We start from the raw sequence: 25,212 nt of genomic DNA, 5'->3' as shown, positions 1-25,212 counted from the left end.
TATACTTGTGGTAAACACATTAAAACATCAGAAACAGCTCTTCAGTAAACAGAAATGTTTACTTAAATATCATCATTGTAATTCAGTGATTAGATTCAGACTCCTCCTTTCTTTGGAGACACTTTAGATTTAACTAGAAAGCTTTCAGACCCTTGAAGGCAAGAGTCTTGAACTGTGAAGGAAAATTACTTTTGTATCTACGATTCTGCTATTATATTACAGATGAGCATATAGCATCTTATACAGAGGTTTGAGTATAAGCTTCTGTCTTACCCTGTAAAACCAACCCATAGGTGTCTTTTTCTTTTTAATTAGTATTTTCTCAAGGTCACCTGTAAAATATGTTTAAACCAATTTCAAAAGCAAAAGAGGAATTTCCTTCCTGGACTGTTTTAGGGTCAGTGTAGATGCACATTAATTGTAAGTTAACAATCCTAGTCCTTAGCTGTCTGGAGCCTGATCCAAAGCTTGCTGACGTCAATGAGAACCTTTCCACTGCCTCCATTTTGGCTCAGGTCCTAAATTTCTGTGGCAAAATATAATGCTGTGAACTAAGCTGTCACAAAAAAAATGTACTGCAACTCTTCAAATCTCAAAATAGCAATGTGTGTACAGAATTCACAGTAAAATGATATTGCTGTTGTTCCGAGATGCTTAAGCAGAAAGAATACTTCTGCTTTTACCTCCAAATTAGTGGTTTTCCTCTTTAGAATAAAATAACCTGAGTCATATATGTTCTATATAGGGAGAGCAAATTAACTTTAAAACTGTGCCATGATGCTGCTTCTTAGGCAATTCTAATGAGATTAGAATTTTGAAAGGGTGATGAAATAACTCTTGTGCTTCTCAATGGTAAATTCAGCAGAAGAATTAAAGCCAAATACTTCTCAGTTGCCATAGAGCCATTTCAGAGAAGTAAAGCGAATTTTTTCCCTTGCTGTTTCTGAGTAAAATGATTCATGCAGTCAGAATTTTAGGATACCATGGATTATTAGGAGCTTAAATTTCTGAATGCTAAATTTCTGTACTAAAAGTACAGTTTTGTGTAGAAATTCCTGCTTACTGCCTTTTTGTTCATTGGAACTTTTTTATGACCCATCTGGATCTGTGTTCAAAGTAACGAAGCTCAGTGCATTAGCTTGATACACACAATCTGTCTATGCTGTTGCATAAACAAACATTAATTAATATGAATTGTTCTGTGTTAAAAGATACAACAGGAATACACTGAAAAAGTCATAAAATATAATTACACCTCAGATAATATACATAACTATACCTTGTTGGTGTTTTCACGTGAAGCTTACAAAAAATGTTCAGCTGACGTTATGACTACACTTTTGTATAGGGAAATATAACCCCCATTTTCAAGAAGGGGAAAATGGAAGACCCAGGTAATTACAGACCAGTCAGTCTCACCTCTGTGCCTGGTAAAATCTTGGAGCACATTCTCCTGGATGGCATGCTAAGGCACATGAAAAACAGCAAGGTGCTTGGTGACAGCCAGCATGGCTTCACTAAGGGGAAATCCTGCCTGACCAATTTGGTGGCCTTCTATGATGGGGCTACAGAATTGATAGATAAGGGTAAAGCAGTTGATGTCATCTACCTGGACTTGTGCAAAGCGTTTGACACTGTCCCACATGACATCCTTCTCTCTAAATTGGAGAGATATCAATTTGATGGATGGACCACTCGGTGGATAAAGAACTGGCTGGATGGCTGCACACAAAGAGTTGTGGTCAATGGCTCGATGTCTGGCTGGAGACAGGTAACGAGTGGTGTCCCTCAGGGATCGGTGTTGGGACAGGTCTTGTTTAACATCTTCATCGCTGACATGGACAGTGGGATTGAGTGCGCCCTCAGCAAGTTTGCTGATGACACCAAGCTGTGTGGTCCGGTTGATACGCTGGAGGGAAGGGATGCCATCCAGAGGGACCTTGACACGCTTGTAAGGTGGGCTGATGCCAACCTGATGAAGTTCAACCATGACAAGTGCAAGGTCCTACACCTGGGTCAGAGCAATCCCAGGCACAGCTACAGACTGGGCAAAGAAGAGATTCAGAGCAGCCCTGCAGAGAAGGACTTGGGGGTGCTGGTCGATGAGAAAATGAACACAAGCCGGCAGTGTGCGCTGGCAGCCCAGAAAGCCAACCCTGTCCTGGGCTGCATCAAAAGGAGCGTGACCAGCAGGTCGAAGGAGGTGATCCTGCCCCTCTACTCTGCTCTTGTGAGACCTCACCTGGAGTATTGTGTGCAGTTCTGGTGTTCTCAACATAAAAAGGACATGGAACTGCTGGAACAAGTCCAGAGGAGGGCCACAAGGATGATCAGGGGACTGGAGCACCTCCCATATGAAGACAGGCTGAGGAAGTTGGGTCTGTTCAGCCTGGAGAAGAGAAGGTTGCTTGGAGACCTAATAGCAGCCTTCCAGTACCTGAAGGGGGCCTATGGGGATGCTGGGGAGGGACACTTCGTTAGGGACTGTAGTGACAGGACAAGGGGTAACGGGTTAAAACTTGAACAGGGGAAGTTTAGATTGGATATAAGGAGGAAATTCTTTTGTGTTAGGGTGGTGAGACACTGGAATGGGTTTCCCAGGGAGGTTGTGAGTGCTCCATCCGTGGCAGTGTTCAAGGCCAGGTTGGATGAGGCCTTATGTGGGATGGTTTAGTGTGAGGTGTCCCTGCCCATGGCAAGGGTGTTGGAACTAGATGATCTTGAGGTCCTTTCCAACCCTAACTATTCTATGATTCTATGATTTTATATCTGGCTTTCATGAAAGACTGAACGTATATTAAAACTTGGAAATGAAGCATTGTGAAATGAAAAATGTAGAGTGAGACATTCTCTTCTGTAGTAGTTTTGCCAGACCTAACTAAAATTGGATCTACCAATGTGCATAGGCTTTGTCATGTTTCTTTCCACTTTGAAATTGCTGCCTTTTAGATTCAGTGAGCAAGTAAAATACAATACCTGCCACAGTTAAGAAACTTGCTGTCCTCTGGGCTAGTAAAATATGATCTAAAGAACTTCAAGCATTGTTTTATCCACAAGAAGAATGTAATTTAATTTAGCAAACTGGGGAGGGTAGTGCTAAATACTGGTAATGTTGCACAACGGATTTAGAGAAGCAAAAGGCTTTATCTATTAAAAAAAAAAAAGAAAAGAAGCTGGTGTCAGATGTTTCTGCATGATTTTGAGAATTAGACATGAAACTCATTTTTCTACAAACAGACAAGTGGAGTGCAAGGGCAAAACACATTATAACCTGACATCATCCTATACACAGGCTATGAATCATGAAAAACTATATAAACCAGTTTTAATTAAAACTCATTATCCTCCACTCACCCTACAATCTCAGAAACATTACTGATTCAGAGCATGATTCACTCACTTTCTGCATGAAGGTAAACTGAAAATGAAAGGTTAGGTAAAATGATCAATAATAGCAAATAAGGAGATATACTGCCCCAAGAAAAGAGAAAAGAATTTATCACATATTTACTGTGAATATTACTTTCTTTTTTTTTTTTTTTTTTTTTTTTCTAATTTAAGCAGTCTGGGGTTTTGCAAGGCTGTTCATTCACAAGCTGTGCAAGTTATATATAGCAGTGTTTACTGCTACGACAACACCTCAGCAAGCACATTTTTCTTCACACATCTAAGCCTGTCTAGCCCATTTTCAACCAGAAATAGCTCTGCTGCAGCTGTTGAACGTGACCAATTGATCTCCCTATGCTCTCTGTTCAGAACTGTAAACTCTTTTCTTTCTGGAGCACTTCCCTGAAATTGCAGGCATCAGTGCTTTGGAAATAAGGAAGCAGTGTCATAGAGAGGGATGTCATGGATAACGTGGAAAAGGTATTATGGATATGAAACTTTGCTTCCATAAAATACCACAAAATAGTAATTCATGTATTTAGTTGTTAATGGGAGTAATGTAAATACAGGATTACAGCTTTCAGACAAGGTCCAGAAACATTTCAGGATCTGTGGTTTTAGAGTAGACCCACAGAGGTCTGTTTTTAGAAATAATGTCAGTAAGAACTTCTAAGGGTTCAGTGTGTTGCAGTAAAAATCAGAATATCAAATCCCCTACAGCACTACTTTTTTGTGTAAGAATATTGATCCCCCAAAAAGACAAAGAAGAGTAATCACAGTTTACAGGACAGGCACTTGTTTGAGTCAATTTAATAAAAAGACTGTATGATTAACTGATTTTTTTTTCCCACTTGTTCTCAGTTTATATGAAAAAAAAAAACCCAAACAACTAAGCTCTGAAACTAAACTCTAGAACTAAGTTTTTTCAGGTTGAGTGAGAAAGTGCTTTTTAAATGATATCTTAATGTTACTGCAAACCCATAAGTATTAAGGATTCTCTTTTCCCTTGGGAAAAGATAAACTGAACCTCATGCTGAATTCACTCTGATTCTAACCTGTACAAGTACATTGGCTTCTGTTTGTTTAATCCTGATTCAGTTGGTTATCTGCAAGATTATGGTTATGTCTTCAACTAATACAACTCGAGGTAAATATAAAGCTTTAATTTTGAAAAATAAACAGTAACAATTTAAAGCATGGGTATAACAATTACTGTAGATGTGGAATCTGTTACTCTATAGATAATCAAATATGACAATCCTCAACTTCTAGAGTAAAATATCCCACATTGAAGATACAGCATACTGGTATGAAATCCCAGGGCTCTGTAACTCAAACCACAGGAAAATCACAGCTGATTGTTTGACAGCTTTTTGTTTTCAAGCTAATTGCTAGCATACAGAATCAACTCTTGATTACTCAGCTTGATGTTCCACTTGTTTTCAATCTTTCAATGAACAACAATATATATGCAAAGTAATGCAGGGGAAGTACTTCAGTGATTTACTCTGTGTTCTGAAATATGAGATTGGAAAGAATTATACAAAATATTTGCCTATTCTGTGACATCACACAGTGATTTTAAAATCAGAAGTGTTTTGGAGGAGATGGCAATATTGTATCTGTTGATGTTGTTTTTATTCCTGAAGAACTAAATACAGGAATATTATTTGCCTGTAATGAGTTTTATTCTTTATATGAACTGAATTTATAAACACTAATATAAGTCTTTGCTGGACATTCTTGATGGGTGAGATTGGTAGCACCTTGAACATTTGTGTGATGTAGAATGAACTGATGCAATAAAACTTGGGTAGCTTCATTTTATACTGGAAGATTCTAAATTGTCAGCTTTGCAGTTTTTTTATTTGCAGACTGTCTAGTAGTCTGACTGAATATCAGAGGCAATGCACTGTAGATGGTTTTTTGCATTTGGACCCAAAACCATTAGTCCAATATGATGATAATTTGCATATATAACTGGAATGTCTTGATGGCATTTTGAGCATTACACACAAAATTCCTCTGTCCACACATTCTAAACAAACGTCCTCCATCTCCTTAACTTGCTTTAAAAATATATTCTTACACTTTGTCTCACAGTTGAGTTTCTGGTCAAGGTATAAAGGATGGTGTTTTAAGAAACCTTTTTTATCTGATTAAAAACTGTTAAGAAAGTTCAATTTTCTGTAAAGCAAAATAATTCTCATATAGGAAATTCTTCTTTGCTTCCCAGTGTGACTTTTCCTAATGAAAACTGAGTTCCACCAGCGGGTAGGGATAAGAGCTTAATATGAGCTAAAAATAACTAGGTAGATTTCAAAAAGAGCTTTAAGTGTTAGCATGAGAAGGAAAATAAAATATTAAAATACTGAATCTTTATGAGCAGAAGGTAAACCTGAACCAATGGTAAATTTAAAATACTTCCGTGGTGCAAATCAGAAGTTTCACACAGCATTTTCAACACTAGGATATAGACCACAATACAAGTGAAAAGCTCAGTATGTCTTGAGTCATTCAGTCTTCTATCACGAGCTTGAAGCGGTGAGACGTGGCTGCAGCACCGTGCATTTGAGAGGCTACTTTGTTTCTGTCCATGGTGCTGTTTGACAACTTTGAAAACCCTTATTAAAGTGCAGGCTTAAAATTCTCAATGTCAAGCGCAGTTGTTCCATTTTCACTGATCTTCAAAAGCGCAATATATTCCCATCACAATGTGTCATTCCCTTACTCTTAATTCTTTTCATGTCAAGCATGCTTCCAGACACAGCATTAATTTCTGTATATTCAAAATACTGATCCTTTATGAAAATGTCTACAATATTATTCAAGGCAGCATTTTCAACAAGTGCTTTTAAGTGGAACTATTAAAGCCAAATGTATGACTCTAAGCAAATGTTCTGATCTTTAGAAAACATAGTATACCACTCCTGAACAAGATGCCTATGAAGGAGAAGGCAAGAGGAGAGGGGACATGGGTGGTTCAAATGGGGTTAAGTAAATGGAGACTGAAAATTAAGAGGGAATGATCCACAGGAAAAAGGTATAATGAAGAGAAAAAAAGACAGCCGAAAAGAAAACCTAGAGTTGACAGCGGAGTAATAAAATGCTTGTATAACAGTGAAAATAAGAGAGACCACTCCAGTGCCTAAGAAGTATCAGATTCTGCTGTTTCTAATTGATTTTTTTCTGTAGCACAAATCTTATCTTTTCATGTGTAACCCCTGCTGACACTACCTTTCAGCACCACGTTTTACTTGATACTTCTGTCCTTTTTGATTGTTGTCTTAGTCCTTTCTACCAGCAATTTCCCTCTGAAAGGTTAGCTTTTCACTAGGACTTCTTGCCATGTGGCAAACATGGAGAAAACTATGCTTATGTAAACACTGGACTTTGAGTTTGTCAGTTGTATACACCAGTCACACTTCTAATGTTAATGAAGCAGATGAGAGCTCTTGTTCAGAAAATCCCAGAAGGAAGCTTGTTGTGCAAGGGGGTTGGTACATAGCGCTTTGGGAATGTTTTCTTGCTGCCCATCAGTTTTATTGCTAACATGTCAATTGCAATAAGTTTCTTCCTTCAAATTCTGTGAGAAAGAGACTATCCCAGTCACATAATGAGACTTCAGTACAAGCTTGTGCTGTTTAGTCCAACCTACAGACAAGATCAGTTGTGTCCATGACTGCTGGAGATTACTTATATATACATATTTATTTCTAAAATCTATTAATATTTCACTTTGGATTGGCTTCTTAAAAAGTATCATATTGGTTTGATGACTGAAAGTTTTATACTCTTTGTGATCCTCACTGTCTGCCTTGTATCAATAAGCACTAGCTTGTTTCTTTTTCACACCAGCCTGACTTTATGGTTTATGTCTTGCGGATGCAAACCTTGCTTGGCATTATGTTCTCTTTGCTTTCTTATTAATAATTCCAAATGTGAAACACTTAGAGGCTTTGGGTTAGCTACACAACACATTTGTAAGATCTGCTTTTCCATTGAAACAGCTCAATTTATATTAGATTTCATGAAGCACTTGAAGCCATTTGTGCCCTACATAACAGAGCTAAGTAGCATCTGTAAAATCAGAAGCTGAATGGAACTGTTTCTAAACATTGCAAATTACATTCAGATATAAAATTGATTTCTCTAAAATTCAATTATTAGAATCTTGTAACTTTTCAGATGTCTACAAGGACATGTAGAACACTAGGCTGTTTGAAAGCATTAAAATACTAAGAAATATATTTCTATCATTCCTTAGTGGAAACCAGAGCTAAAGTCATCCCTGAAAAATCACACTAGTAGTAAATATAGGGTTCTTTTAAAATATCACTGTGTATTACTGATTTGAGCACTTGCAAATACAAAGAACATTGATATTTTGTATCTTGTGAGGGTAGAATATGTCATAATTTGAGGATAAATTATGCTACACTGGACTGTACTGCATTGTACACTGTAACTGTGATATGAATCAAGCACTGAAGTGTGTAATTAATAAAAATATGTTATTATATTGTTCATTTTGTATTGTTGTGTTCAGTCTCACAGGTTCTCATTACAGGAACTGTGCAAAGATTCTCCTTTGCTTGCCATTTACTCTTCCAGAACTCCTTATTTTGCAAAAAGCTGCTAAACAACGAGAGTCCTTAATTTTTTTTTCTTTTTTAGGCTAGGTAGCCCAGATGGAGAGTTCCAAGTTATGGCATTTTCCTAAATATCAAGGTCAAACCCTGAAGCGCAAAAAAGAAATCTGTTTGCTGAGCGTTTTACTTGTGTGAACCATTCAAAAGACAGAAACATCTGACACATTTGGCAGCATCAGGGGAAGTAGCAAATGTGATGAAAAAATGTATTTGAGAAAGCAAAGATCCTCATTTAGTTTACCTCCACCTCTTTGCATGGAAACAGAATTTGTGTGTGTTTTGTATATTAATTATGTTGGAGAAATGCCTATTTTTTGCATTACCACTTTCTTCTTAGAACACAAAATTTGCTGACTTAGCATAGTGGGAATATTATTCAGTTCCAAATTCTGACCCTTTTTTTCTTTCCTGTAGTTTTTTGTTGATTCAATGGAAGTACTATGGTTTTTCACTATCCAGAAGGCAACCCACGCAGAGGCACTATTATGACTTTATATGATCTGATATTCTAACTGAAGATTTTGTTTTCTTTACTGAAGATTTTTTTCTTTACAGTGTATTAGCTTGTTTAACATTTTATCCAAAGTGAAGTTGTGTTCTGCAGTGATCTAGCATTGCGTCCCATAACAGCATATGTCCATATATATAATTTTCAAAATTCCTACCTTGCATTTCAATCATAATTTAATGCAATTAATAAAATTCTGCTTTAAATATAATTGATCCATGTCCAGAATTGAAGGATCGGTAAAAATTATCATTCCTGAAATATCAAGTGTTATAAAAGAATTGCAAAGGTATTTAATGCAGAATGCCTCTATTTAACGGAAGAATCATCAATGTCCTTTATGATGTATTGATTTTTTTTGTGTTGGTTTAAGTATTTCTGGGAAGCAAAAAGAGTTTCACATGCATTTTAAGGTCAAAGAGGTGTTGTAATGTCTCATCTGAATTCTAGAGAGAATGTATGCTAACCATTTATTTTATTCACCATATTCATACTACAGGCCCATATCTTTATGTTTGTCAAGAAAAGCATATTCCTGCTTGACAGTTAACACAATATACTAATTTGGATACTTCGTGGTATATTTTTTAACCTTAAAGAAAAACATGCAGTCTGTTTTCTAGCTGAGCAGATGTCCTGTGCATACAGTATGAAACAAACAAGAAAAATATACTTTGTCTTCTTTAATTTAATCATTGTTTCTGTTGTGGAGCTTGAGTTTGATTCGTGCACAAAACCAAAGGTGACATAAACAACTTTCATGTATTTTCTTTAATATAATAAAAAATCATTAGATCTTCAGTTTCTAGTAAAGCAGTTTCACAAATATAATTAAAAATAAGTGAATATCTAAAGACCTATGAATATATTTCAGTCAGGAGTTAATTTTAACCTCCTGCTAAGAAAGCAATATGGGGATGGGGGAATTACTTATGAAATAATAATACCTTGGTATTAAAATGTGGTAGGTTTTTTCTGGTTTTGGGGGAGGGGGGGCAGGGGGGGAGAGTTATCTCTTGTTCTCATGGTGGGAAGCATGGTCCTCAGGGTGTTACCAAACTGAAGGTACCTCATTAACAAAATAGAATAGTAGCAAAAGTTTTAAATACTGTCTCTGCCTTTCCTTTTCTGCTTGTGAAAGGGCTCAGAAATTGGCTAATTTCCAAGAGACACTTAAGCAAAATATGCGTGAATAAGCAATTACTGAGCAAGTAACTACTCCTGAACTGTGATATTTTGTGTGGCAGGAGTACCCTTGTTACAGCAGGTGAGAGAAAAAGGCTGTAATGCAGAAGTTCCTTAAAATGTCTCGGTACCATCATGCCCATTACCCACCATGTATTTAACATGCATGGGTAAATGATCAACCAAATTACATTTCTTATATCCATGAGATGTCTCATTATTTCCTTCTGTTTCCCCATCTGTCCCTGGCCATCTGTTTCCTTTTATGGTTGACCTATAAGATCTTTGTGGCAGGGGTTGTTTTTTATTTCTATGTACAGTACCTAATTAAAGGGATCCTAGTTTACTAGAAATTGTAAGCAGAAGAATAAAACAAGTATTTCATCATAGAATTTGCATATGTAAGAAACTGAGTGACTTATAAACACTTGAAGACCTCAAGACTTCAGATTTCAAGCAAGTTATGGCATCCCCTTTAAACATATGCATAACATCTGATATCTGGTTAACCTGTGTGTTAATACCCTATGTATTTTTCTTTATGTCAAAAGTGCACAATTCAGAATATGACTATCTTATCTGTAAGTTTGTCACAGCATCAGTTTGTCACAGAATGGTATAATTATTGGTTTAAAGCATTGCTTCAGAATAGATGAAATGCAGATGCTCCTTTGGGATATCTACCTAGTCTTACCTATTTGCAGTACGGTCAAGATACAGTTTCAATCAGTTGCAGATGACTGACAGTCCTCCCTTTTTCTCTTTTTTTTTCTTTCTGTCTTATAGATTTTACTCCCTGTCTCAGCCAGATGTGATTCTGCCATGAGTCTGGAACAATTTCTTACTCCTACCTGAAGATTACTAAGGTATCACTGGTCACAAAAATGTTAAATCAATACAAGGAACATTAGACATTAAGAAAAAATTATTCATTATGAGGAGGAACAGGCTGCCCAGAGAAGCTGTGGCTGCCCCATCCTTGGCAGTGTTCAAGGCCAGGTTGGACAGGGCTTTGAACAGCCTAGTCTAATGGAAAGTGTCCCTGCCCATGGCAGAGGGGTTGGAACTAGATGACCTTTAAAGTCCCTTCCAACCCAAACCATTCTATGGCTCAGATTCTATGGTTCTGTGATTCTAAAACAGTCTAATTTAAAGAAATAGTCACATGCCATTCTTAAAGAAGTGAAGTTCTTATGAATAAATACCTATGAAATAAAAATATGAAGATTAATAAAACTATCAAGTTGCAACTGTGCTGATGAAGACAATAAAAGGCAAGAGTATTTTTTATTTTTTCAAGAAATAAAATTCTTGTAATATGTGTAAACTGGATATTTAGGATTGAATTATGCTCTGTGCTAGCTCACCTTTTGTTGATTTTTGTGTACATGTGATTGTATAAGGTCAAAGAATTGATCTAGGTGACATGGAATTCTTATTTTTAGGATTTACATCATCTGTGACACCTTCTTTGTACATTTGCTAACTTTTAAGCCCTATAGTAACTCTCCTAACATGTTTAGTTAGAAACACGCATTTATTTCCCTGTGCATGAGTTTCACACGCATTTTCTTTAAAACTACAGTAATCATAAAAGGTACCAGAGGAAAATTTTAAGCTTAAAAGGTTCATAATGGAAGCAAGAACAGTTGGAGTTTTGAGTGTATGACAGAGGCAGACCTGTAGATAACTTCAAAGCTTGACTAATTGAAAAGCAGGTTGTGAGACAGTCAACAAGAAAGCTTAGTCTTGCTTTAGGCTGAGCATGTTTATTAGAATGCTTACCATGTCTGCTTCAATAATCAAAATATATTGCATGCCCAAGCCCCTACTATCTAGTGTTGTTGACATTTGGCAACTATTAATGGTAATCCTCTGATTGTAGTAAACTTGCAAGTACCTATATAATTTTGTCAATTATGTAAGAGCATCTATGTCTGTTAGTTTTTATGACAAAATAGTTTTTACATAGGATTCTACTTTCAATTTTATGAAAACTCCATGCAAAAATGTGTTTTAGCAAATCTCTGGAAAGTTCTGATACACATTTCTGATCTGAAAAATGTTAGAGTTGTTCCTATAAGAAGCACACGAGAGGCTGTGTCTCCACAGTAGAGTGATGACTTCCATGACGCATGTCGGAGTTCTGGTCCCCTGATATAATAATATATAGAACATGCCCTCTTGCAGTCTTCTGTCCATTCTGGCATCCATTCCAATGGAAACAAGCGTGCACCCAGCAGTGGTTCACACCCAGCTTTTCTTCAATGAGCAGTCAAGATGAGGCAATGATTCAGAGAGAAGAGTTTCAACTCACATGGATTTCTTGCACTTTTAGTACCTCAGATTATATGAAACTGAGGAACTTCCCTAACCAAGGAAGTATTTTAGCCAGCCATTTCTTTAAATGTGGAACATAAAAGAGTTCCAAGCAGCGCCCAGAAAAAACAGTGGTAGTTCCTGAAGGAGACTGAGGAAAATATTTTGCTAGTGTCCTTTAAGATTATAAGGAAAATTTTATTAGAACTTGAATCAAATCATACATTATAGTCAGAAATAAAATTGTCACTTTATTCAGCTAAAAGAATAATTTCTAGAAAATTTTAGTCTGAAGATATTTTGGGTCATAGAAGAGGATTTTAGCCAGTCCCACTTCAATATTAATGAATAAGGTAAATGAAAATAGGGATACAGCAAAAGGCTGCATGTAGAAGTGACAGGGCATTGTATTGAGGACAACATTGTTAGTAACTGTTAATACAGACATTGAGGTGCTGGAGCAGGTCCAGAAAAGGCAACAAAGCTGGTGAAAGGCCTGGAGGACAAGTCTGATGAGGAACGGCTGAGAGAATTGGGGTGGTTTAGTCTGGAGAAGGCTCATGGGGGACCTTGCTGCGCTCTACAATTACCTGAAAGGAGGTTGTAGTGAGGTGGGGTTTGGTCTCTTCTCCCAAGTAAGAAGTGACAAGACAAGAGATAACAGCCTCAAGCTGCGCCGGGGAGGTTTAGATTGGATATTAGGAAAAATTTCATTACCAAAATGCTAGTCAGGCATTGGAACAGGCTGCTCAGGGAAGTGGTGGAATCACCACCCCTGGAAGTGTTCAAAAACCATCTAGATGAGCTCCTCAGTGACAGGTTTAGTGGTTGTCTTGGCAGTCCTGGGGTAATGGTTTGTGATCTTAAAGGTCTTTTCCAACCTAGCTGATTCTTTGAACCTATAATAGAAAAACAGGTGAAATGGATGCACCATTTTTGATATATATGTTTCATCAGTGTTCAGAAAGTCTTATCAGAAAATATATTTATTTTATATTTGAAACAAAGGAATTTATGAAAATCTGATGTATTCCTTTTTTTCCTCAGGTCACACTGTTTCATGTGGGTATTTATAGTGCATACTATTTCCTTTTTTAATCCACCTGCTTTTCCATAAGTACATAGGGAGTAAATCATGACTGACAGGTTTTGGAAAAAAAAAGAGCAAAAAATCCAAACTGCAGAATAGCTGAGTTTTAATGTAATCAGAAGAAAGCTTTATATTCTGTGTAAACATAAGACATTCCCTGGGGAGCTGTGCTTTACAGGAAGAAAATACAGCTATTTTTAAACATCTGTATTTTTTACTTAGATGTTAAAAAAAATGCAAAAAAACCCAAACCAACACCCAAAACATCATTTTAATCCTCCTTTAAGAAAGAGAGGAAGGCAGAAATAACAACTACAATTGTCTGCAATAGTTTTACATTTTTTAATTAATTCAATTTAATAATGGAAAATAGTTCATACCATTATTATATAGGTGAATTTTCAATTTATATCTAATGAAATGTAAGTGATTAAGGATGAAAAAAACAACTGAAAATTATTCTTTTCACTTCTTGCTCTCCGGAACTCCATGATTTGTATAACAGTAAATTCTAGCCACATTAATTATGACGGATGCTGTCCAGAGTGACCCAGAAGGAAACAAACCTGTAATAATTAATTCAAGATGCTGAAGCCATAACCTATTTGTGAATAATTCATTTCACTTCAGTGTATGATGTGTTGATGAATAATCATGAACTGTCTGGAATCCATTATCTTATAAATATTTATGAACAACTATTGTCTCTGTATGTTTCATGATTCCATGTTTGTTTAGACACCTCCAAAGGAAGGAAAAAAGACATGTATCTCTAAAGATGGAAGCTGAAGAAAGATAGATCACAAAGATTTCTAATTACTTCCAGAATGTTATTCCAGAAGTGACAAAAGGTTAACAGTATATCAGTTCATTTCTCTGAGGTGACTATGTGAAAAGAAATATAAATACTAAGGCATAGTAAAGCAACTGACTTACAGATACAGGAACACCTAGCTTAATACTCTGATTGTTAATGTATTTGTACCTTTACAAATTTTAATATGATAATCTGTCATCAAAACTTCATGTATTTATGGCAGCAACCTGAAAATTGAGAACGAAAGTTTCAAGTATGTGAAATTGAATTTCTAGAAGCCAAATCATTCTTGATGCAACGTATACCTGTGTGTCACTTCATTGCCTAGAGCTTTGTCATTCATAATCAGGGCAAGATTGCTTATTGGTTTAAGTTGTACTACACAACACATCTTTTCATGTCATATCCTTGCAAATTATTTTACATGTGTCATTAAAAAAATCTGCATTTTTTCCAATTGCTAAGTGTTCTCTTTAATTGCATATAAATACCTAAATCCCTTTAGCAGCATTTAAGAGCATAAATCTTTACATTTCATGTGTTATCTGGCTGCACTTCCTCTAGGAAAATGGAAACAAAATTTAACCCTCCAGCAATTGCAAGAATCATTTTGTGGTCTCACAAAGTGTTTATCCAGGAGGTGAAACATTAAATTGCTCGGTGTAATGCTAAATTTAGGTGGGGTTTTTTTCTTGTTCTTAATAGCACATATGAACACTTGAAAAATAAAGTTTGATACTGCAGTGTTTCAAAAAGTTGTATAATGTATTCCTAAGCCATTGGAGTCTTTCTTTAAGAGGAAGGATAACATAGCAGCAAGCTGGCTGGTGTTGAGGAAGAGCTTAATGATCTCATGCTGTGAGAAAGATCTTCCTGGAAGCAGTTGCTGTAAAAGGAGAGGTTCTGGTATCAGGTGAAGAGTACTTGTGTAGGAGTCATGAAAGGGGGATTTTTGTGCGGGGATGGTGGTGGTGGTGGTGGTGGTGAGGGAGTTGACTTAGGAAAGTCACAGAGAAGAGCAAGGAATGGTTCCCAGATGTCTAACTCAGATTTTTGGTCTTCCATCCAGGAGGGAGGAGGTGTCTGAACTGATTCTGTTTACTTCTGAAGGGCAAGTAGTGGGTAAGGTGCTAGGAGTTAAAGTATTCTAGAGTGCTGAGAAACCAAAGAAGGATATTATTTGAAATTTCCTGCCTTTATGGGGGAGATATTAAATGCACTATGCCAGCTGTGGCCTAGGAACCTCTGCCTGGTATTTCCAGATGTTCCTCAAACCAGGATACAGCTTCTCCTGCTGATGGAATTAGAGACATATACCTGATACTGTGCCCATCTGGTGCTTCTGGATGTGACTACCAGCTGCAGATGTGAAGATACATAGCCTGTCTTTTACAAAGATCAGGTACTATTGGTGTAGTTTAACCGTAATAAATGGAAAGATCTGCTGACATGAAGTGGGCAGTGCAGAAGAGCTTGTTCACATCTCTGCAGGGTATGGTGCTGGGAGCTTTGAACAGTTGTGGGTGAGTGATGAAGTGCCCCCTGGGAACAAAGAGTCTCTCTAAACCTGTTCTACAATGTCTAATTACATTAATAGCCCCCGTGTTTTTCTGGCTTAGAGTCATGCTGATGTAATCCTTCCGGATGTGAAGGTCAGAGTAGCTAAGGTATGTTGGCTATGAAAGATTTCTTTGCTTTGGGGAGTTTGTTTGTTCTTATTGTTCAATCACACTGGATCACTTGATCTGAATGAATGAATGAATAGATGAATGAATGAATGAATGAATGAATGAATGAATGAATGAATGAATTCACAAATCAGAAATAGCAAGCTCATTTAAGTCTGTATGGTTGTTCAGGTTCAAACACTGCTGCCTTGAAATGCTTGCTGTCCCAGCCTCCGAATTAGTACTTCATAGTAATCTGAAACTTGTTTCAGACTTTTGGGGAATTTAAACAGAAGAGGCTGTGTGTGGTAAGGTGAGCAGGGCACAGCCCAGTAGACAGACATTCTCATGGTTGAAAGTCCCCTGTGTTGTGCTGTTTAATCTTTGATGCTGAGGTGGTCCTTGAAAGTGGCAAGAGGTACTGACATTTAGTGGTGGCAGTGTGATAAACGCTGCTGATTTTAATGGTGCTAGCCAGATAAAAATGTTGTTGCCAACCCATGTCCCTGAAGGCTGCAAAGCTGAACTGGGTCTTTGCCTGCAACTTAGGATACTTACTGTATGTTGCAACTCCTATGGCCTGTGCAGTTTAAATTATGCAACATAGGAAAGGTAGCTCAATTGACTGCAATCCTGAATCTGAAGATGAGGTAAGGGAAAGGAGAAGCTTCTGATTTGTAAGAGTTTTATGGTAGTAAAAGTAAATAGAAGGGCCAGGTTGCCACTTATCCCTGCTTTAACCATTGAAGCTGCCTTACAAAACATCAGAGATGTCCAAGTTAACAGTAATTAAAACTTTTAAAAGTACAGACTTTTTTCTCTCAGTTTATAACCCTGTAGGTTAACCTCCTCCCATTGTCTTCCATCATCCTTTTCCACTTAGTGAAGCTAGCTATGCCTGTCCAAGAGGGATCTTATCAATCTCTACATTTTTCCTAGTACTGTGAGCAAACAATATTAGTTTCCAATATTAGTTTCCTGTGTTTCTCCAAGGACTCTCAAGCTGTCCTTTCTTCAGCAGTTTCTTGTCTGGTCTTTTTAAAGGCTGATCTTCAGCACCTTCCCTGTCTTAGGAGCAGGCTAACTCTTATGCTTTACTGTCTGGTCTCTCTGCCATGCGTCTTCAATTTTTAACAAGGTAAACTTTGAAAAGGTGGATTTCCAACATTCTCCCATTGATTTTACTCTTTGGCCTTAGTTGTCATTCATGCTAGAAGTGGAAATAGGTCTTCAGTGACATGTTTAGGACTTTTAGAATGAAGATTAATTCCATTCAAACTTTTCTACCTCAACTTTTATTCTTCTTTTCCTGAAGAAAATGTGATTAGTTCTAGTTAAACATCAGTTCCCAAATGTTTATAACAATCTTGTTAAGACCCGTTTCTGTGCCAAAGAATTTCACTGTCAAATGTGTGATTAAAATTGTATGTTACTGATAAAGGCCTCTTCACAGATGGGTAGTTAATGAAATTCATGGGAAGTACCTGTAAACATAAATTAAAACATTCATTTTGTTTAACAAAAGCTAATTTGCTACATTTGTGTGGGTTTATAAAATACCTTTTAAGTTCCCTAAGTGCAGAAACCACAATGCTTAATATTTAAATTTGTTTGAACCATTTTTCATCGGGCTTTTGCCTGCTGGGCCATGCAGGGCTACTTACAGAGTGTGCAACTGTGAATATATCCGTTTACTAAAAATTTGTTTAATTTATGACAAGAGCTGGAGTTTAGCTACCGTCCTACTTCTTTACTACTTTTAGAGAACTAGAAAAAAAGGAGAATTAAGTTTTTGAAGAAGGCAGGGAGGGAGTAAAGGCTGTTATGAGGATGTTTCTAGATGGAGGACATCTTTCTAGTGGCTTTCAGGAGACCTAAAAATTTATTTGGATTTTGCTTCTCATTTAACATTAAACCCTTTACGTATTTGTTGTGTGTATACAATGCATATATCTTTACACAATACTTCATTGAGTAAGTTTTTGTGAGGTTGTTTGTTTTTTTTTTCAATCATCAACAAAACTTGTGATGAAAACCAAAAGGAAATAGAAAAAAGCCCACTTTTGAACCTAAGTTTATTGTATTGATTTTGGCCGGCTACAGGAAATTTTCTTCAGAGTAGCTTGTATAGGGCTATATTTTGGATTTGTGACTGATATGGTGTTGATAATATAGGGATGTTCTGGCTGTTGCTGAACATCCTATCAAGATCTTTTCTTTTCTTACACTGCCCTGCCAGTGAGTGGGCTGGTGATACAGGAGAAACTGGGAGGAGACACAGCCAGGGCAGCTGACTCCAACTGACCCAAGGGATATCCCATACCATATGGTGTCATGTTTACCAATAAAAACTGGAGGAAGTGGGGGATGTTGGGACTTATGGCATTTGTCTTCCCAAGTTACCATTACATGTGATGGAGCCCTGCTTTTATGGAGATGAATGAACACGGGCCTGACAATGGGAAGTGGGGAAAGAATTCCTTGTTTTATTTTGCTTTGGTTGAATGTGTAGCTTTTACTTTATGTGTAAATACTGTCTTTATTTCAAACCTAAAGTTTTTTTCACTTTCACCCTTGTGATTCTCTCCCCCATGCCACTGTGAGTGGAGGGAGTGAGTGGCTATGTGGGACTTAATTGCTAGCTGGGGTTAAACCTCCTCTGTTAGTCCTTATTCTGGGAGGACCCTTGCCCATGATCCTTGCCACTTTCTAAATTGGCAAATTTCAAGATCTGATTTTTGGTTCAAGTAGTGGTTTCTTTTCTCTTTAAAAAATGGCTACAAAATTAAAAATAACCCATTTACCTGAAGCTTTAATCTATATAAATTTATAATGCTATACTACAAATAATTTAAATTTTTCTTTCTATTGCTTTAATAAATACTTCAGGAGTGTATTTTGAGCACTTAACTTTTCCTAATGTCATAAGTTAGACTCAAAGCTGACCTCAAGACGATATTGTCATGTATGGCCCAGGTTTTAGGGTTGGGTCTTTTACAGGTGAAAATAGTTGTCATTTTAAAGATAAATTTCATAGAGCTAAAGAAAAGTTGAGATTAATTTTGAGCTAAGAAAATGAGTAGAATCTGTGGGTGATTATTGTTGTTGAAAAGCCATCTGGTCATTTGACATACTAATAACAGTTTAGGTAAATTAGTCCAGCTCAAGTTTAAGAGCCTTCTGGGCCAGAGTCTGAAGGACTTGGACACAAGGTTGCAGTTAGAGGCTCAGCAGCACCTACTAGGCTCTTACTTGCAGCTACCTGAAATGTAAAACCTCCAGCAGTCAGAATAAACTGCACAAAAGTATTTGCATTGTTTAGCTAAACCACCTGAGAAAAAAAACCCTTTGAAGAGAAAGGAAAGCTTCTGGAGAACTAAAAGAAGGCTTAGGAGGAGAGCTTCAAAGCAGCTTTTCCAGTTTGAAATTACTTTTGAAGTAATTATACTACGTACAAGCAGAAAAGCTGGCATATGCTGTGAAAATTGCTTATTGCCCTGTTTGTACCTGCCTTTCTTCTGTCCTCAACACCTTTCTCTTACCTTAGCTTTGCTATCTTCTCTTATCCTGAGGTTGCAAACTCTGTCACAAAACTGCCTCTTTATAGTTGCATGCTCCAAATTTAATATGATTTGAGTCATACTCTAGAGGCCAGTTCAAACACATTTTAGAGAAAATCTGTCACCTTGAGGACACAAATTTGTTTTGTTCTCAAAAGTTAACTTCCTGGAAAATGAATTTTGAGGTAGATGTTTTTGAGTGCAATTTATGGCTGGAGAACTTGGGTTTCTTTTTTTTCTTGATTGATACCTCCTAGGAACTGGGGTATGTGTCAATCATTTCTCATGATCTTCCACTGTGGTTTGGGTTTTTTGGTGTGGTGGGTTTTTGTCAGGCAAGAGCCAAGAGCTGAGACCCGGTGGATGGAGGTCCCATGTGAGACTGGGACAGCTGAGGTCATGTCAGTGCCTTCAGGACGTTGGCACCAGGTTTAAATGTGTTTTCACAATAATGGTTGCTAGTGGGGCTGAGGTGCTCCAAGTAACCCTTCACGGTCGTTGCTCTCACCCTTTGGTTGGCAGGGTAGCTTCCAGGTTTACTGGATAAGTTTTCTCTTGTCTCTTCTGTAGGACATAGTTCGTCCATCAGCCAGATGTTACAAACTCTGTCATAGAAGGAAAATGTTCAAAGTTGCGTGCTAAGTGCTTTTCACTTGAGGTAGTGTCAGAATAGTACGCTGAGGACATGACAGCTGTACATCTGGTTCAGTAAGTATTTCAGCCCAGTAGTCTGGGATCTATGGATGGCACACAAACAGAAAAGAAAAAAAAAAAAAAAAAAAAAAAAAGGGAGGAGGGGGGAAATATGATTTAGCTTTGGATTGTAAAAACTTCCAAGTAGGTCTGCAATGGCAGGCTTTTTGATGAGATAAGCATGAAAATTGCAGGAAAATACATACAAGGAGCATAGCAGAAATTGCTTTAATACATCATAAATATAGCTCTTAAAAACAGACTATCACAAAAATCTGCCTGGGCATTTTGCCTATTTGAACACTTTAGGACTAGCAAGAGGCACAAGTCTCTGGCCCCAGTGCAACAAATGGCATGCTATACTCATTTCCTCCTGACTTGACACCACCACCCCCATGCCTCCCAGGAACTATAACACTGTGCCCAGCAGGTATTAGTTGGCTAGGGCTCATACTTTTCTTTATCTACTCTAGAAAAAATAATAGCGTGTCTCATATTTCTTTTTGCAACTGCAGAATGAACTGCAACTCAACATAAACTTAATGTCAAGGTGCTACTTGGTTGCTACAAGTTTGCACACATTTCCAGCCTGTAGTAAGAAAGGACTTACATTGAGAGAAAGAAGGTTGTGGGAAATACACTATCTTACACAAATTAAGACCTTATCTCCCACGCCTTGGCTGTCTGCAGCTGAACTCCCTTGTGAAAGGGAGAAATCCATCCTTCTGTTGGTTTGAACTGGTATGTATATCTGCCTGCCTGTTTAAAAGGAATTTCATGCTTATAGTACATGATACAAATGCTTATAAAATTCACCGGCTTACTGGGTAGAGTGAAGATGTTAACCTACCTGAATTCTTCAATACTGTGGTACTCTAAATTCTTAGACAGCAGAGATAATATAACCTTAAGTACTGTTAGGACAACTAATGTTTTAAGTTGTCCAGCTTCATTATAATTTGTATATTTGTATAACTTCAATTTAGCAGTACTTGTCATGAAAAACAGGAACAGTTCCTCCATCTCATAGGATAAGACCTACAGAATATTCTTAAGCTACCGGTTATCTTCAACATTGTGAACACAAGTGGTTAGAAAGACTTAATGCTGATTTGAAAATACCCATTTACTTCTTCAGTGTCTCCGCCTCTGGGGAACTGTCTTATTTATGTAGTGTTTAGCAGCCTGATTTATGACTGTAAGGATGGGAGGTAGGCTTTGATACAAGACTAATGAAATCAAATATATCCTATCAAAACATATTAGAAGTTGGTAAACTTATAACTATCTGAGATTTTATTAAAAGCTCACCATGTGTCTTAATCATTCTCTAGAATTCTAAGCTCATGAATATCTATTTAAATGCTATAGAAGGGTTAAAAAGCAAAGTCCTAAACACAGAGGCCACTATTTTCTGTAGGGGTTTCTCAGAAGAGAGGAAAGATTAAATTATTTACTGCTTGGTTTACAGGCTAATTGATCACCAGCTGGTAACTGAAATTTCACTTACTTTGTAAAGCCCTAGAGAAATCCTTTATTTTAACTGTGGTCCTGATTTGGGATTTGGTTGGTTAGATTTTTTTTGTTTGTTTGTTTGTTTGTTTTCTATTACTGAGAACTTCTTTCTCCTGAAGTACCCCAGAAAAAATGGGTGAAAGAAAAAAGTAAAGGTGTAATGACAAAGGAAAAGAAATTATGAACCACAGAGCAAAGCACTATTTTCGCACACTCAAGGATTGTAAATTATGAAATATGCCTTTTTTTTTAATCCAAAATATACAAAATACTACAAACACTAGATTTTTAAATATATAAGTAGGCATGCTAATAACGTAAAAGTTTCATTTAGCTAGGTATATATGATTAAGAAATAAAAAAACAAACAAGGTGTATAAATGAAGCTTAGCAGGGAGCAAAAAAAGTTAAGGAAGCATGAAAGTAAAATTTTACAAAAATAGAAACTTGTTTACTGTTTTTGTCACGGATCCTCACTATTAACATCTCAGCAATTATGCTTATTCTACAGATATAGAGCCAATATACATAAAAGATATTGTACAAGAGAGGCTTCACTACAGCCATAGAGTTAGTCACACTTGCACAATCAAAAGAGCATTTTCAAGATTTGTTTGTTTATTCCAATGAAAATTTGGATAAAAAGGAGGCTTGTTGGTTTTCTGTTTGCTTGGGTTTTTTTCCAGAAATGGCTACCCCATCCCTGGAAACATTCAAGGCCAGACTGGATGTGGTTCCGAGCAACCTGATCTGGTTGAAGATGTCTCTGCTCATTGCGTAGGGTTTGGACCTTTGAAGGTCCCTTCCAACCCAAGCTATTCTAAGATTCTGTGACCTACAATTCAGATATACTACTTGGACCTTGTAAGTTGTCTTTTCCAGCTAGTTGTTGCTGCTGTAAAAAGCTGCAAGTATAATTAGGCTGTCAACAAAAATTTATGATCCTTTGCTCTGGAACTCCTATAAATATAGCTTCATAAAATGTAATCTTCTGTTATCACACAAGTGAAGCAAAATAGCTGTAGCATAAATTCTAACAAGCAATTTTTTGTACCCTTCCTACCCCTTACTAAGATATGTTTGCTCCTAAAAGGAGTAACTTTGCAGGTTTTGTTGTTGATTTCTGCTGTAGAAAAGTAATGATGGCTTCCCTGGACCTGTATTTTGAAGCTAACATAAAACTGAATTTGAGTTGAAAAATTAGGTCAGCTTCTTGTCAAAAGCAAATCTGGTTAGTCAATCTTTCCTGCCAAAGTCTTTCACTAAAAATGTTTTTGGTTTCTTTTCTAAAGTTACAATTTTGCCACCTACAAAAACTCCTGCTCCCCAGCCCTCATTCCTGGGGTCTAATGATATTAAACACCATTAAAATGGAAAGTACTGGAAAGTACAGCAAAATGATACCAATCTTAATGAAGAAAAATCATATGGTGTTCACAGTGTTCAGCTTGATGGAAAATTACACAATAATTGCTTTGGCCTCTTGTTTTAAAGTTGCTGTTTTGATATCAATGTAGTGTCTGCTTTCTGGAAAACAGAAAGAGGTTTTTCTTATTAATATTTGACTTTACAGAGGTTGCTATTAGAGGCTATCATTCTGTAGAACATAAATTGTATGTGTGGCTGCAGACTGATAAAATTACTTACATTCATTAGATTACAAATCTCTCAGAAGAAATAGCACTGGTATTTTCCAGCAACCATAATTAAAGTAACACTTAGTTTTTACCGGTCCAATAGTACAACTATAGCTTGAGGCTTGATTTCTGCTGGGAGGGGTGCTCTCAGCTGATTTTGCAAAATAGAAAAAGTAAGAATTTGTTACCTTTTAATATGCATGACCAATAACTCTCCTGAAAAGGAAGCATATTGGGAAGGGAGAATTCCACTTAGCAGAAATTACTGGGGCAGAAAGGTATGAAAAATAAATATCACTTACCTTAAATTTGGTTTACTTAAGTACTTCATGTACAAAACTGTAAGAACCAGTCAAAGCCCTTTGGGTATCAGGGAATCCATGAAGATGAAGCTTAAAACTCTGCTTCAGTAGACTGTAGGCAAGAACAGTATCTACTTTATCAGTTTAAACTACAAATGTTTATATGTTATATAGGTCACAATCACAGTTAACAAGAGATGAAGCAGATATTGGTTTTATATTCTGGAGATTTTTAAAGTAACTTCTGTATGTTTAAATACGCATTAAATTGTTGAAAAGAGGAAGAGAAGATTTCCTCTCCTCCCACCCGCCCAACACTGTGCGTTGATACAGCTTGTCTCTTGACTACTGTGGATGCTGAAAATTTCACTAATTCGAAAAGTAGCTAAGTTAATTCATAAACGAACTTTCATATTAACTGTTTTATTAAGAGACACTAAATGCAAACATCTTATCGTCAAGGTGTTCCTGAATGTCAAATAACCAGAGACTGGAAGAGTTATTTAGAAATTTTTGCCATATAAGCAGTATACCAATATAAGTTGTAATAAATGCAAAATATCTTACTGTGCTCATGCAGAATGTTGAAATAATTAATGCTGAAAACAGTTTACTTCATCATAGAAAGAACCAAAGACATGAAATAATTACAATTCACAAAGTGACAACACTCAATTCTCTTTTATGCATGTATAGCTCACAGGTTCCAGGTAATATTACTGTTGCAGAGTGAAAATATGCATGGCAGAATCTGAGAAACAGCAAACCATGGAATTGGCACGGCAAAGCTATATACATTCTCCTACTTTGATAGATTTTAATGTAGATATATGCAACTTTAACACCCACAGTAATTTGTTGTATAAACTAAGTGTGATTGTTATGGAGCCCTAATAAAGAGAAACATTGCTGACGCCTTTTGCTCCCCTCACCTGCCTGTCTCTGTCTAATTCAAATTTGATTCTTTTCATATCCTGCGATAGTGGGAAATAGATGACCATTAAAAAAGAATTCTCCTTGTGAAGTTATTATCCAGCTTAGTACACATCATGATTAGATAAAGCCCTGACCTGAAATACAAAAAAGAACATATCAAATTTTAATTTTCTGTAAACATGAACATAGGCTATATAAGCCTTTTGTTATCATAGGTATAATTACAGATCTAAAAAAAAAAAACAAAAAACCACAAAAAAAAAAAAAACAACTAGTATCCATTTTTATCAGGAAGGAATGGTATTTACTGAAGAAAAAAAGTATCGCTTAAATATACTAATTTATTGCTTCATCTTTGGATTTACTAACACCTACTTTTACAACATGGAGAATCCTATTATTTGGGCCTTTTGAGATACGTAATTTTATATGCAGCTTTCACTGACTGCTGTAAGAACTCTGCTTTGTAGCTGCTGTGACAGTATTTGTCTTAGTCAACAGTGATGAAAACTACTGCATTATGTTAATTGTTACTAGGCCACAGCTTTTTGTGAAGTATAACCTTTAAACAAAGTAGTTATTCATATGTGCACAACCATGTGCTCTTCAAAATTCTTTAGAATTTTAGAATAAGGTAGTCTCATACAGTAAAGCAATAAAGAATAAAATGGTAAGGACATTTTATAGTTATAAAAAAGATATATATCTATAAAACAGTCTTGGCTCCCATAAAAAATGAAAGCAAACTCTTAAGATTTTTTTATTTTTTTTTCTTTCTACCATTTCTTGTCTTTGCAAAGACTTTGGGTAGATCCTTACTAAAAAGTCTCCACCATTAAAATTTAATTCTCTCCTGACTGGAGATTAATATGTCAATCCCAAACCAAAAAGCAACTAAATAAGCTATAAATGACCAAAAAGGCAAGGTATTTAAGTCCAACTTA

General features: G+C 36.6%; 1 protein-coding gene across 7 annotated transcripts in view; it reads left to right on the top strand.

The window, feature by feature from the left end:
* Positions 1 to 25,212, top strand: part of DGKB (diacylglycerol kinase beta) — a 500,304-nt gene that overhangs the window by 39,761 nt on the left and 435,331 nt on the right. For all 7 annotated transcript variants that reach the window (XM_065666235.1, XM_065666238.1, XM_065666233.1 and 4 more), the window contains one exon: positions 10,519 to 10,598. The gene's annotated coding sequence lies outside the window, so the exon portion shown is untranslated. The remainder of the gene's footprint in view (positions 1 to 10,518; positions 10,599 to 25,212) is intronic.

This window comes from Lathamus discolor, chromosome 2 (assembly GCF_037157495.1).
Source record: "Lathamus discolor isolate bLatDis1 chromosome 2, bLatDis1.hap1, whole genome shotgun sequence".
Classification (NCBI taxonomy): domain Eukaryota; kingdom Metazoa; phylum Chordata; class Aves; order Psittaciformes; family Psittacidae; genus Lathamus; species Lathamus discolor.
The sequence above is the reverse complement of the archived record's forward strand: the minus strand, read 5'-3'. Positions and strand labels throughout refer to the sequence as shown.